Genomic DNA, 13,358 nt, shown 5'->3' on the forward strand with positions numbered 1-13,358 from the left:
GAACCCTAATGTAAACTACGGACTTCAGTTAGTAATGACTTATCAATAGTGGTTCCAATGTAACAAATGTGCCACATTAACAGACGTTAAACTAGGGGAAACTATCTACGAGAACTCAACCACAATTTTCTGCAAACCTAAAACTGCTCTAAAAAAAAGTCTTAAATTTTTAAAGAAGTTTTTAGTAAAACCATGAGAAACACATAAAAATTCTTATATATCTGCAAAATCCAATGAGGAAATATCTTAAAGATAACATAATTTTGACATCAAGAAACACTTTACCTACCATTAACCTATGAAGAAATATCTAAGGTTTAAAAGAAGAACACTGTAAGATTTTACTGAGGATATTTTAAAAGGCACATATAATTGAAAAGACACAAACATGAATTCTGGAAAAGACAATATTTTAGAGGTGTATATTCCTCCCTTGATCTATAACTACAATAAAGTAAAAATAATTTAATAAAATTTTTAGCAGACCATCATAGATTTCAAGGTTCATCTAAAAGAGCAAATTTTGGAGAAAAGCAAAGAATTTTGATAAATGGTGGGAGACTTCCTCTAAGATATTTCAAAAACATACAATAGAGCTGTAATAAGTAAGACAGATTCCTATACATGCCGGCGTTGGGTTTATAAGAAATACTGCATTTCAAAGCAGGAGCAAAAGGAAAGATTTTTTTTGAAGTATAATTGACATACAACGTTATATTAGTTTTGGGCGTAAAACATGATTTGATATTTGTATATATTGTGAAATGATCACCACAATAAGTCTAGTTAACATTTGTCACCATAGTTACAAAATTTTTTATTATGATGATAACTTTTAAGATTTACCCTCTTAGCAACTTTAAATCTACAATACAGTGTTACTAACTATAGTCACCATGCTGTACATCACATCCCAGGACTTATTTTATAACTGAAATTTTGTACCTTTTGACCACCTTCACCCATTTTGCCTACCACCTGGCCTCTGGCAACCACCAATTTGTTCTCTATATCTAAAATGTTTTTGGTGTTTTTTCTTTTAGATTCCACATGTATGTGAGATAATACCTGATCTTTCTTTTTCTGATATTTCACTTAGCATAATGCCCTCGAGGTCCATCCATGTTGTAACAAATGGCAAGCTTTCCTTCTTTTTCCAACTGAAAAATATTCCATTGCATGTGTGTATATATATATATATATATATATATATATATATATATAAATCTTCTTTATTCATTTGTTGATATACACTTAGGTTGATTCCATATCTTGGCTAATGTAAGCAATGCTGCAATGACTATGGGGTGTTGCATATATCTTTTCAAGTTAGTACTTTCAGGTTTTTTTTTTTTTGGATAAATACCCAGAAGTGGAATTGCTGGATCATATATAGTTCTATTTTTAATTTTTTGAGGAACCTCCATAATATTTTTCCATAGTGGCTGCACCAATTTACATTCCCACCAACAGTGCACAAGGGTTCCCTTTTTTCCACATCCTCACCAACACTTGTTATTTCTTGTCATTTTGATAATAACCATTCTAACAGCTGTGAGGTGATATCTCATTGTGGTTTTGATTTGCATTTCCTTGATGATTAGTGATGTTGAGCCATTATCTCTTCATGTACCTGTATGTCTTCTTTGGAAAAATGTCGATTCAGAGCCTTTGCCCATTTTTTAATCAGATTGTTTGGCGTTTTGCTATTGAGTTACGTGAGTTCTTTATGTATTTTGGATATTAACCCCTTAATAGATATGATTTGCAAATATTTTATCCTATTCAGTTGGTTGCCTTTTCGTTTGGTTGATAGCTTCTGTGCACAGCAAAGGAAACATTTCAGTTTGATGGAGACTCATTTATTTTTGCTTTTGTTGACTATGCTTTCAGTGTCAAATCCAAAAAATCACTGCCAAGACCAATGTCACAGAGCTTACTGCCTATGTTTTCTTCTAGGAGTTTTATGGTTTCAGGTCTTACATTCAAGCCTTTAGTCCATTCTGAGTTACTTTTTGTGTATGGTGTAAGACAGTGGTCCAGTTTATTTTACATGTGGATGTTCAGTTTTCCCAGTACCATTTATTAAAGAGACTGTCTTTTCCCATTGTATATTCTTGGCTCCTTTGTTGTAAATTAATTGACCATATATGCATGGGTTTATTTCTGAACTCTCTATTCTGTTCCATTGATATGGGTCTGGCTTTAGGTCAGTACCATACTGTTTTGATTACTGTGGCTTTGTAACATAGTCTGAAATCACAGAACGTGATACCTCTGGCTTTGTTCTTTTTTCTCAATATTGCTTTGGCTATTCAGGGTCTTTTGTGGTTCCATATAGATTTTATGATTGTTCTACTTCTGTGAAAAATGCCATTGGAATTTTGATAGAAATTGCATTTAATCTGTAGATTGCTTTGGGTAGTATGGCTATTTTAAGAATATTAATTCTTCCAGTCCATGAGTATGGAATATTTTTCTATTTGTGTCTTCAACTTCTTTCATCAATGTCTTATAGTTTTCAGTATACAGTTTTTTCACTATCTTGGTTAAATTTATTCCTAGGTATTTAATATTTTTTTACACAATTGTAAATAGGATTTTTAATTTCTTTGATAGTTTGTTACTAGTATACAGAAATGCAACAGATTTCTATATATTGCTTGGTACTCTGCAACTTTACTGAATTCATTTATTCTAACAGTTTTTGGTGGCGTCTTTAGGGTTTTCTACATATAATATCTTGTCACCTGCAAATAGTGAGTTTTACTTCTCATTTTCAAATTTGGATGCCTCTTATTTTTTTCTTGCCTAATTGCTCTGGCTAGGACTTCCAATACTATGTTGAATAAAAGTGGCAGGAGTGGGCATTCTTGTCTTGTTTCTGATCTTCGAGGAAAATCTTTCAGCTTTTCACCATCAAGTATGATATTAGCTGTGGGCTTCTCATATATGACCTTTATTATGTTGAGGTATGTTTCCTCTCTACCCACTTAGTGGAGTTTTTAATCAAAACAGATGAATTTGTCAAATGCTTTTTCTGCAACTATTGTGATGCTCATATGATTTTTATCCTTCATTTTGTGTATCACATTGACTAATTTGCACATGTTGAACCATCCTTGAGTCCCTGGGAAAAAAATCCCACTTGATCATGGTGTATGACCCTTTTAATGTACTGTTTTGTTTGGTTTGTTAAATTTCAAGGATTTTTGCATCCATGTCCTTCAGGAATATTGGCCTGTAATTTTCTTTCTTTGTAATGTCTTTGTCTGGTTTTGATATCAGGGTAGTATTGGTCTCAAAATGAGTTTGGAAGCATTTATTCCTCTTCAATTTTTGGAAGAGTTTGAGAGCATAGGTATTAAATCATCTTTGAATATTTGAGAGAATTCAGTGATGCCATCTGGTGCTGAACTTTTCTTGGGATGTTTTTGACTACTGATTCAACTTCTTTACTAGTAATCTGTTCAGATTTTCTATATCTTCATGATTTAGTCTTGGAAGGCTATTTCTAGGAATTTGTTTCTTCTAGGTTTTCCAATTTGTTGGTGTATAATTGTTCATAGTAGTCTCTTATTAGCCTTTGTATTTCTGTAGTTTCAGTTTAACACCTTTTATTTCTGATTTGAGCCCTCTATCTTTTTTGTTGGTGAGTCTAGTTAAAGGTTTGTCAGTCTTGTTTATCTTTTCAATGAACCAGTTCTTAGTTTCATTGAACTTTTCTATCATCTTTGTTATTCTTTTTCTTCTACTAACTTTGGGCTTTGTTCTTTTTCTAGTTCGTTGATGTATAAAGGTTGAGGTTTTTCTTGTTTCTTGAGGTAGGCATTTATTGCTATGAACTTCTCTCGTTAGAATTGCTTTTGCTGATCCCTTAAGTTTTTGTACTTTGTATGTCCACTTTAGTTTGTCTCAAGGTATTTTATTTTGCTTTTGATTTCTTCATTGACCCATTGGTTGTTTAAGTAGCATGTTTAGTAGTATGTCTCCACATACTTGTGAGTTTACAAGGAAGCATTTTTAAAGTATTGTTATAAGCTATACCTCTCTTTTGGAAAATGTAAGTTAGGTTGCCTATTTTATAGCCCTCCCCAACATAAATTCTGGGAAGCAAGTTCTTAGTACTAATAAAGGTACTAAGTAGTACCTACTAAAGAGATGTCTCGGGGGGAACAAAGTAATGCTTCTGGCAATTTACTCTAGGAGGAGAGACAGGACATTCGACTCTGGACACTTGTTGCAAGTTGAGGGGATCAGCGTTACAGAATTACAGCTGGAAAAACTCGCACTGCCCTCCCCAGAGGCAGCCCTCACTTTGAGCTGTGTGTGCTCCTTATATTCAAGTTGTCTGAAACACAGAACGCATAGACCTCACGGAAGGACGTTTTGGACCATTAATAAGTCAGCAAGGCGGCATCTCTGGGCTTCTGTGGCAACTAACCACCACCAATGCAATTTCCAAGACAAGACCATCTCACAAAGGACCCAGGAGTAATTCAAGTTGGTTTTGTGCCACCATTGAGGATTTGTTTCTACCCAATATTCCTGAGTTTTAAATTTATATCATTGTTGCCATTTTCAATAGAGTTTAGAGAAAATTAAAGGGATTGACTAACTTGCCCCAAACAGCTCTTTCTGTAAGCATAATTCGCACCTAACCACAGAGCCTCAAAATACATGAGGCAAAACTGACAAGACAGAAGGGAGAAATAAACTCAACAATAGTCATTGGAGATTTCAATACTCTACTTTCAAGAGTGGCCAAAACAATTAACAGCTCAGTAAGGAAACAGGAACTGAATACCACTCAATCCAACCAGACCTAACAGACCGTGTAGCTCTACAGAGCACACCACACAGCGGCAGCAGAATCCACGTTCACAAACCTGTGGAAATTTAAATAACACCCTCTTATATAACCAATGGTTCAAAGAAGATATCACAAAGGAAATTAGAAAGTACTTTGAGATGAATGAAAATGAAAACACAACATATCGAGAGATATGGGAAACTGTGAAAGTAGCACTCAGGGAAAATTTACAGCTATAAATGCCTAAATTTAAAAAGATCATCAGTAACAAACTTCCACCTTAAGAAACCAGAAAAGGAAAGTTAAAAGTACACTCAAGGGCTTCCCTGGTGGCGCAGTGGTCGAGAGTCCACCTGCCGATGCAGGGGACACGGGTTCGTGCCCCGGTCTGGGAAGATCCCACATGCCGCGGAGCGGCTGGGCCCGTGAGCCATGGCCGCTGAGCCTGTGCGTCCGGAGCCTGTGCTCCGCAACGGGAGAGGCCACAACAGTGAGAGGCCCGCATACCGCAAAAAAAAAAAAAAAAAAAGTACACTCAAAGTTAGCAGAAGGAAGGAAATAAAGATTAGAGTGGAGAAAAATGAGAGAATAGAAAACAATAGAATCAGTGAACCCCAAAGTTTGTTCTTTGAAAAACATCAACAAAAGAAAAAAAGAGAAAGATGCAAATAACTAACATCAGAAATTAAAGTGAGGACATTGTTACTGACCTTACAAAAATTATAGGGAATACGAGGAAATACTATGAGCAACTGTATGCTCTTCAACTAATTAGATAACCTAGATGCAATGTTCAAATTCCTAGAAAACGATGAACTACAGAAATTGATTCAAGAAGAAATAGAAAATCTAAACAAGTAAAGAAATAGAATATTTTAACAAACAGTCTAGTATAGATGTAAGGATGTCAGAGGCACAGAGCTCAAGCACAGGGCACTCTGGGCCATCTCCAACCACGTGAGTAGGATGAGAGTAAGGAAGTCAGCCTTGCCCTGGAGGAAGTGAGTTAAATTCCTTCACCTACTCAGTAGTCTGGAATGGAGAAGAACCACCTACCTGCCTGCTCCATATCTGTGCCCCTTAGAGCAAAGCCTGGGAGCTGACAAGCCCCCGACACAGGCCCAGCATCACTATGAACCTGTATGTACCAATCCTGCCAGTCAGTCACTTACTAATACTGACCACCCACAAAGGCCCACCAGCCACTGAAGAGCATTAACAATAGTACATGTAAGTGAGCATGACATCACGCGTGGCAGCCAGGTATACACACGTATTTGATTATGTCCATGTGGTTTAAGAGAATTAAAAACTTTCCAGTTGTTCTTTGGGGAAAGAACGGGGGATTAGTGAGAATTCCAGGAATGAAACTTCTAAGAAGACACATTGTACTGTACACATGGACAGTTTTCAGTAGCTAGATTCCCATATTGTGTGAAAATTTACATATGTTTTACATATGTGAAAACTTACATAGTGAGTTTATATTCACGTGAGGTGATTGTCCCAGTTCAAATTCTTATTCCCTATATAAACAAGGGGGTCTCTCCGAGAAACACTGACATGAGTCTTCACTGAGGAGAAATGAACAAATTAAAGCAATGAGTCTATTAAGGTAAATACCAAATACCGCCTCTGGGAAACAAGAGGGCGAGGAAGAGATGGTGGGGTGGGTAACACTTAGAAATACAGGTGAGGAGGGGAAGAAGGGGGTGGGTAGGAGGATGGGGGAGGGGAGAGGGGAGGGGAGAAGGTTAAGGGGGGCAGGGAGGGAGGAGACAGGAAGGGTGAACAGAGAGAAGGTAAGTGGGGGGAAAGAGTTGATGTAAGAGATGAGGAGGGAATTTTAGGGGAGAAGGCGGCAAAGCAGGGTCCAAAATGTTCAGCAAATTCCGTGAAGATGTTTCTTAGGTCCTATCCGAACGGAACCGTGTTAGATTGGATTTGCATTCCAATAAAAAACTTGGCCAAAACCCAGAAAAAGCCTGTTTTAAGAAATGTATAAGTTCCTCTGTCATCAGATGACCCACGTATTTAAGAGCCTTCGCTACAGACACAGCAGGTCTGCCCAACCAAAGGGCAACAAGAGCCTTGCGCCACCCCCAGGCTTGGATCCCCACCATATGCAATGCCCACTCCCGACTCACCCAGGAAAGGGTCCTCAACAGAAGGGGGCAGCAAGGGGGTGACAGGGCTGCCTTTGCGGGGAGCCCACAGCTGCTCCCCGGGCCCAGCTCTGTTCTCCTGAGCCCCCTACCCATTGCCTGGGACAAAACCACCAGCAGTTTGTGGCGTCCAGTTCTTCCCTGGAAAGGCAGGAGACGGTCTAGCTCTCTGTACAATTCGAGCCTGAAAGCATCTGTGCCCTTCTGTCCGTCACTTCAGGATCAAATAGAGGAGGGAGGAGCAGAGTACAGAGTCTTCCGGTCCGTGTTTTTTTTTTGTTGTTTTTTTTTTTGCGGTACGCGGGCCTCTCACCGTTGTGGCCTCTCCCGTTGCAGAGCACAGGCTCCAGATGCGCAGGTCCAGTGGCCATGGCTCATGGACCCAGCCGCTCCGCGGCATGTGGGATCTTCCCGGACCGGGGCACGAACCCACGTCCCCTGCATCGGCAGGCGGACTCCCAACCACTGCGCCACCAGGGATTCCCGGTCCGCGTCTTTGATGTAAAGGAAGCCCCCTGAGGTTGCTGGGAATGCAGCTCACTGACTGCAGTGTTGGGAGAAACTAAGTCTTTTCAATTTTGTAGTTGGTCAAGACTAGCAGGAACCTGGGACTGGAGCATTTGTATACAGACAAGGGGAAAAAAGCAACTGGAGTGACTTCTCGGGACCCCCTGCAGAAGTAAATTAAAGAAAAATGAAAAATGGTGTTTGGGACACACTCCAGCCAGAGATGTACCTCCATGGCCCAAGGCCAGGATGCCTGAAGCTGGGGTCCCAGCTCCAGGCAGGGACTTCACGTCACTGGATCAGGCCAGAGAGAGTCCCACCATCCACAGAAGCCATGACTGGCGAGTTTGTGGTCCTGGTGTCCCTGCCATGTGGACTCAGGATGTAGCGACCTCTTGGTGTATTGTTACGTCAGACAGGAGGTTCTGGAACACCACAGGCACAGTCCCCTGGAAACCAGCCACAGCAAACACCGTTTTAAGTAAAAACATTCTAAGTTACAGACGGTTTAAGGATCTCAATTGTGAAGACCTTAAACATGTTTTCTACCCAATATGATTATGTAACTTTGGGCACCTCAGTTGAACAGTTTTCAGAGAAAAAGCTTATCAGAATGATCATCTAACTGGATCCAGGCAGCTTCCCCACCTCCCGTCATTGTAGCATAGTATCAAGATTTTTCTCCATTCTTTATCACAGAACACCTCTAAAGCCTCAAGAAAACTGTTTGAAAAAACTTAACACGGTGCATTGCATTTGGTATGTGCTCTATAAAAATTTACTTTGAAAACTTAATGAGGGCTTCCCTGGTGGAACAGTAGGTTCGAGCCCTGGTCCGGGAAGATCCCACATGCCATGGAGCAACCAAGCCCGTGCGCCAGAACTACTGAGCCTGCGCTCTAGAGCCCGCGTGCTACAACTGCTGAGGCCCGCGCGCCTAGAGTCCGTGCTCTGCAACCCCCTGCTCACAGCAACTGGAGAGGGCCCAAGTGCAGCAACGAAGACCCAATGCAGCCAAAAATAAATAAAATAAATTTATTTTTTTTAAAAAGTTAATGAATGTGTGAGTGAATGTATAAATCGAACGGAGAGGCGCAGAAATGCAGACCAGGCTAGCATCTGTCCTGCTATAATGAAAATTGTGCCAACCGCTGAGAAAAGCTGGAATTCCAATAGTCATTCCACAAAAAACAAAACCAAAAAACCCCTGAGGCTTAGCACAAATATTTTTGGAACATGTAATAATTTAATGCTTTGTTAGAGATTTCCTTCTTCCATTTCTAGTAAATTTGACACACACAGGCCTCCTCCTCCAGCCACCCCCAACCTCATTTCAATGACACTTGGTGGCAGGTCGGTTTTGCTGCAGCTACACTATCACCAGGCTGCCCAGCCTCCCGGGCCTTGGATAAGTAAGCAAACGGCTCCACAGACATAGCGGCTCCCCAGCTTCTGGAAACCAGAGAATCAGTACAAATTATAAGAGCACTAAGGAATGAAGCCTCTGATTTCTCTCAAATCAAAAGAGAGGTTTGGATCTACCTTCTCCCCTTCTCGCTGGTTGTGACCAGCTCCATTTGATCACAGCTGTGATCAGAGGTGGGTAAACCCACATCCTGCACACCTGCAGGTTCTGCTTGCCGTTCACGCGGAGCTACAAGTCTACAGGGATTCGCTGGGAACGGATCCTGGAGCAGAGGGAAGACAGGAAGACAGAGCGAAGCTGGTGCCCTTTGAGGAACTTGCCTTCCTGACAAGTGGAGGGACCCACGGGCTAAGCTGTCACTGTCACGGTCACCGAAGGGCAGGCACACGCTAAGTGCTCTTTAAACACCTTTTGATGGGATAATTTCACTTCCCTTGTAAAAGCTGTTCCTGATCTTAAGGAATTTAAGGAAAAAAGAGAGTAGGAGAAGCAGGTATTCTTTCCCAACAGGTAACACATTTCTTGGAATATGGAGCAAAGAGTCAGGATATTGTTTTTTTAAACGAGGAAAACGATTTCGATATTATTAGTGTGCAAAAATATTTACGTAAAACAGTCTATCCACAGAGACGTTCAGAAAACTCTCTGGATGGTACAATTTTTCCCTCTTCATTTGAATTTTCTGCATTGTTTTAATTTCTTACAATAAGCATGTAATGGTTTGCAAAAACAATAAATTATCTCAGTAAGAGAATTAGTAAATCATTTAGTCTGTCAAAATTTGATGAAGCCTAAATATCTACCTTGATTATAAATGTGTCTAAGAGACAAAACGTACTGCAACATTACCCATTTTATAACAACACATAAACCCACGTAACCAGGATATTATCTGAAATTTAAAATATTTTGAAGTTTTTTTTAGGTTATAAAACAGTTGATACCCAAACATTTTCTAGTCTACTGACACACGTACTTTTATTTTTATCTGCAACGTCATATCAGAACTGATAAAAAAAACACATGTTTTTCAAACCTCACAGCCAGGATACCCCTGCTGCAAAACCTGCAGTTTGGCTACAAAATTCTTTTGCCCAAACGCAAAAGCCGCAGTGAATTTTCTCCACAGCTCTTTGCTGAGAACCTACCTCACCATGTTCATTTTGCCAGACACGCAGGAGCCGAGACGCCGGGGTTTGCAGCAGAGAGAGGATTTCTTCACAAAGCAGCCGAGCGAGGAACCGGGAGAACAAATCTGCAATCCACCTCCCGGAAGGCGAGGGGCTGGGGTCTTTATGGCGTAACCAATCAAGCGGCAAGGCGGTCTGAAGCGTGGGGAGCGTGGGGAGAGGCGATTGGGAAAAGGTGTGATAATCGCCATTCTGCGCAGGTGTCCCTAGGTTTCAGGCTCCGCACCTTCCAAAGGTCACGCCACGACGCTGGTGCGTCTTAACTGGCTGACCTCACATAGACGCAGCTGTCGCCAAGCTCCTGGAAACAGCTCGGGCAAACATCTTACTGTTCAGGCTCCATGCGGCTTGGAGGACGTGCGAATCTGAAAATGACCTTGATTGGTGACGGCAGGTGAAGCGGATCAGACTCATCACCCAAGTGCCGGGAACTGGCACCAAGATTCTGCGCCCGCAGGTGTTTAGTCTCCGGGGAGACGGGGCTGTGACCCGGGAGATACCAGCTGGATGCGTCATCTCTGCTGGGGGGAGAGGCACACGCGGCTGGAGCCGGTGGTGGAGGGGCAGGAGGGCAGCCAGTCCTGCCCGGCCCGGAGCTGAGGGGTCAGGTAACTTTTGGGGGCCCAGGTAGGACCTCAGGAGCAGAACCAGAGAAAAGCCTGTATGATGGCCTCAGCCTCTGGTCCAGGAGTCCCTGGTCAACTCGGGAAGGGGGTTTGGTTTTCTCACGAGGACAGATGAGGCCACCTGGTGAAGGGCAGGACATGGGCAGGATGGGAAGGAGGAGGCTGGGGGGACCGGGGGAGCAGGGGAGGCCAGGCCTGAGCAAGGGCAGGGTCTGGAGGTGGGCAGGCGGGGTCGGGAGCCCAGAGGAAGCATCGTCCCAGCCCATGGGTATGGGCATCCTGGACACAGCGGCCACGGGGGGGACCCACAGGGGATGCACTGGGGTGGCCCTAGGTGGGCGGTGACAGAAGAGAGCAAGATGACCTGAAAGCCCAGCAGCGCCAAAGCCAAAGGCCACAGAAAAGGGAAAAGACAGAAGGTGAACCGTGCAGAGGAGCGAATGCCGCCACCAACCCCCCTCCCTGGGCGGGCGGAGACACTGCCGGGAGAGGTGTTGTGGGCAGGAGGGGCCGAGGGGAGACAGGCCCCCTGCAGCTCCCGCCCCAGCAGGCTGGCGGCTGAGTTCAGCTCCCAGCAGGGAGGCCTTGAGCTCCAGGCGGCCGCCCATGGGTCCCCACAGCCTGCAGTGTGCTTCTTCAGAACCAAAAGAAGGACTCGGCTGTTTCAAGTCTCTGACCTTGAGCCACTCTTTTAAAGGGTTCCACTGATAAGGTCAGGCCCACCCAGGATCACCTCCTGTTTGATTAACTTTAAATCAATTGATTATGGTTTTTAATTACATTACAGACTCAAGTCACCTTTGCCACTTAACATCCAATGACAGGAGGGGCACCCCACGGTGTCCACGAGAGGGACTCGCTGGGCGTCATCATAGAGCTGCCTGTCATGCCTGGTCCTCAGCACTTTGTACCCCCAGTTTGAAGGGAAAAAAGAGAGTGAATACGGGGATGAATATCAAAGAAAAAAAAGACAGTAAATTACAGAAGTGTATTTGTCAGCGTTCTCCAGAGAAACAGCCAATCGGATAAACACAGAGAGATTTATTATGGGAACTGGCTCGTGCTTTCACGAAGGCTGAGGATTCTCCCAGCCTGCCATCTGCAGCTGAGACTCAGGAAAGCTGGTGATGTAGTTCTGCTTGAGAACAAAGGCCGGAGAACCAGGGGCACTGGTTTGGGCCCAGTCTGAACGCAGGAGGAGACGGTGGCCCCAGCTCAAGGGCCGGGCAGAGAGAGTGAATTCTGCCTTCCCCCGCCTTGTAAACTCCCATCCCCGCGTGTGATGCCACCAAAGTGGGAGCTGGCACGGGCTGGGGCACATAGCAGGTGGTGGTGGGGCTTGGATGGAAGAGAAGCCTGGGGTCGCCTGTCTGGTGAGGAGGAAATCGTCCGAGGCCTCAGGGCACCGGGGAGCCCAGTGGGCGCTGTGATTGTTTTCCCATTACCATCCTAGGATAACGCTGATTGTAGAAAGATGGAAGCAGGAGCAGGGAGCCGGGTAAACTAAATTTAATTTCTTTTAACATGAGGACTCAAATCCAGATATATCTGTTGTAAAGATGTCCGCTTAAACTAGAGAATAAAAGAGCTAACATCTAACTCTTCATACTTTATTCATGTGTGCTTTTTATATTTATCTACGGAGTAAACTTGTTTCAGGTGGCCACATATGGAAAAGTAAGGAAAGTGTTTTCTGAAGCTTATTGACGAGCGCAGAGCCTTGTTCTCTAGACAACGCTCTAACCCACTCTCATTTATTCGTTCTGTTTATTTACTCACCAAAGTAGCTTCCAAGATGGCCCCTCATGATGCTTGCCTCTGGTATTTGTGCCACGTGGACCTGAGCACAGCAGGATGCCTTGGGAATGATGGTGGGTGGTCCTGAGGCAGGTGATAAAGAACAACGGGACCCGGCCTTACTCTCTGGGACCCCCACTCGAGGGCAAGCGGCCGCCATGTTGTGAGGCCACTCAAGCAGCCCGGGAGGTTCTGTCGGGGCTGCGGGGCCACCAGCCGCTCCCCCTGCGCAGTCCCCTTCTCCTCCTCTCATGGGTGTCAATCACCAGTAAACACTCATGCCCTTCCATCCCAAACCGTCACGGCACCTGCTTCTGGAGAGCCCGGCCCAGAGCAGGCTCCAACGGTGAGGAGGGGGAGGGAGACGCGTCCAGGGCTCACGTGGCTCCACCCCTCCCCACATCACACCCGCCCTTTGTTCCCCACTGCGGCCCTGCTGAGCTGCTAAGAGTCGGCTGCAGTCAGGCCCTCTCACTCCCCGGCTGCCTACCATCCTGTTCCTTTATTAAAGCCCTGACTTTTTATCACTATAGCAGTTCCTCTCCCTCGTCAAGCCCTGATACACCGTCATTAGGCAAAGAAAAAGAAAGCTCTATAAAGGATAAGAAAAAGCATGATTTTTGAAACCAGAAAGGTCCTGCCTTAAAAACGTGGGTTTGATTTTAATTTTCTTCCAAACATGTAGTTCAATGTTTATATAATATTTTATGTAACCTTGTAGGATTTCACCAAGAAAGTTTCTGGATTTGAAACTGTGTTCCTGCATCTTAACTATTAAGCTACCTGTTCCCTTTTTAAATGAGGTTTGATTCTGAAGGAGTTAAATTCAAGGGC

The sequence above is a fragment of the Tursiops truncatus genome, chromosome 15 (genome assembly GCF_011762595.2).
Source record: "Tursiops truncatus isolate mTurTru1 chromosome 15, mTurTru1.mat.Y, whole genome shotgun sequence".
Lineage (NCBI taxonomy): Eukaryota > Metazoa > Chordata > Mammalia > Artiodactyla > Delphinidae > Tursiops > Tursiops truncatus.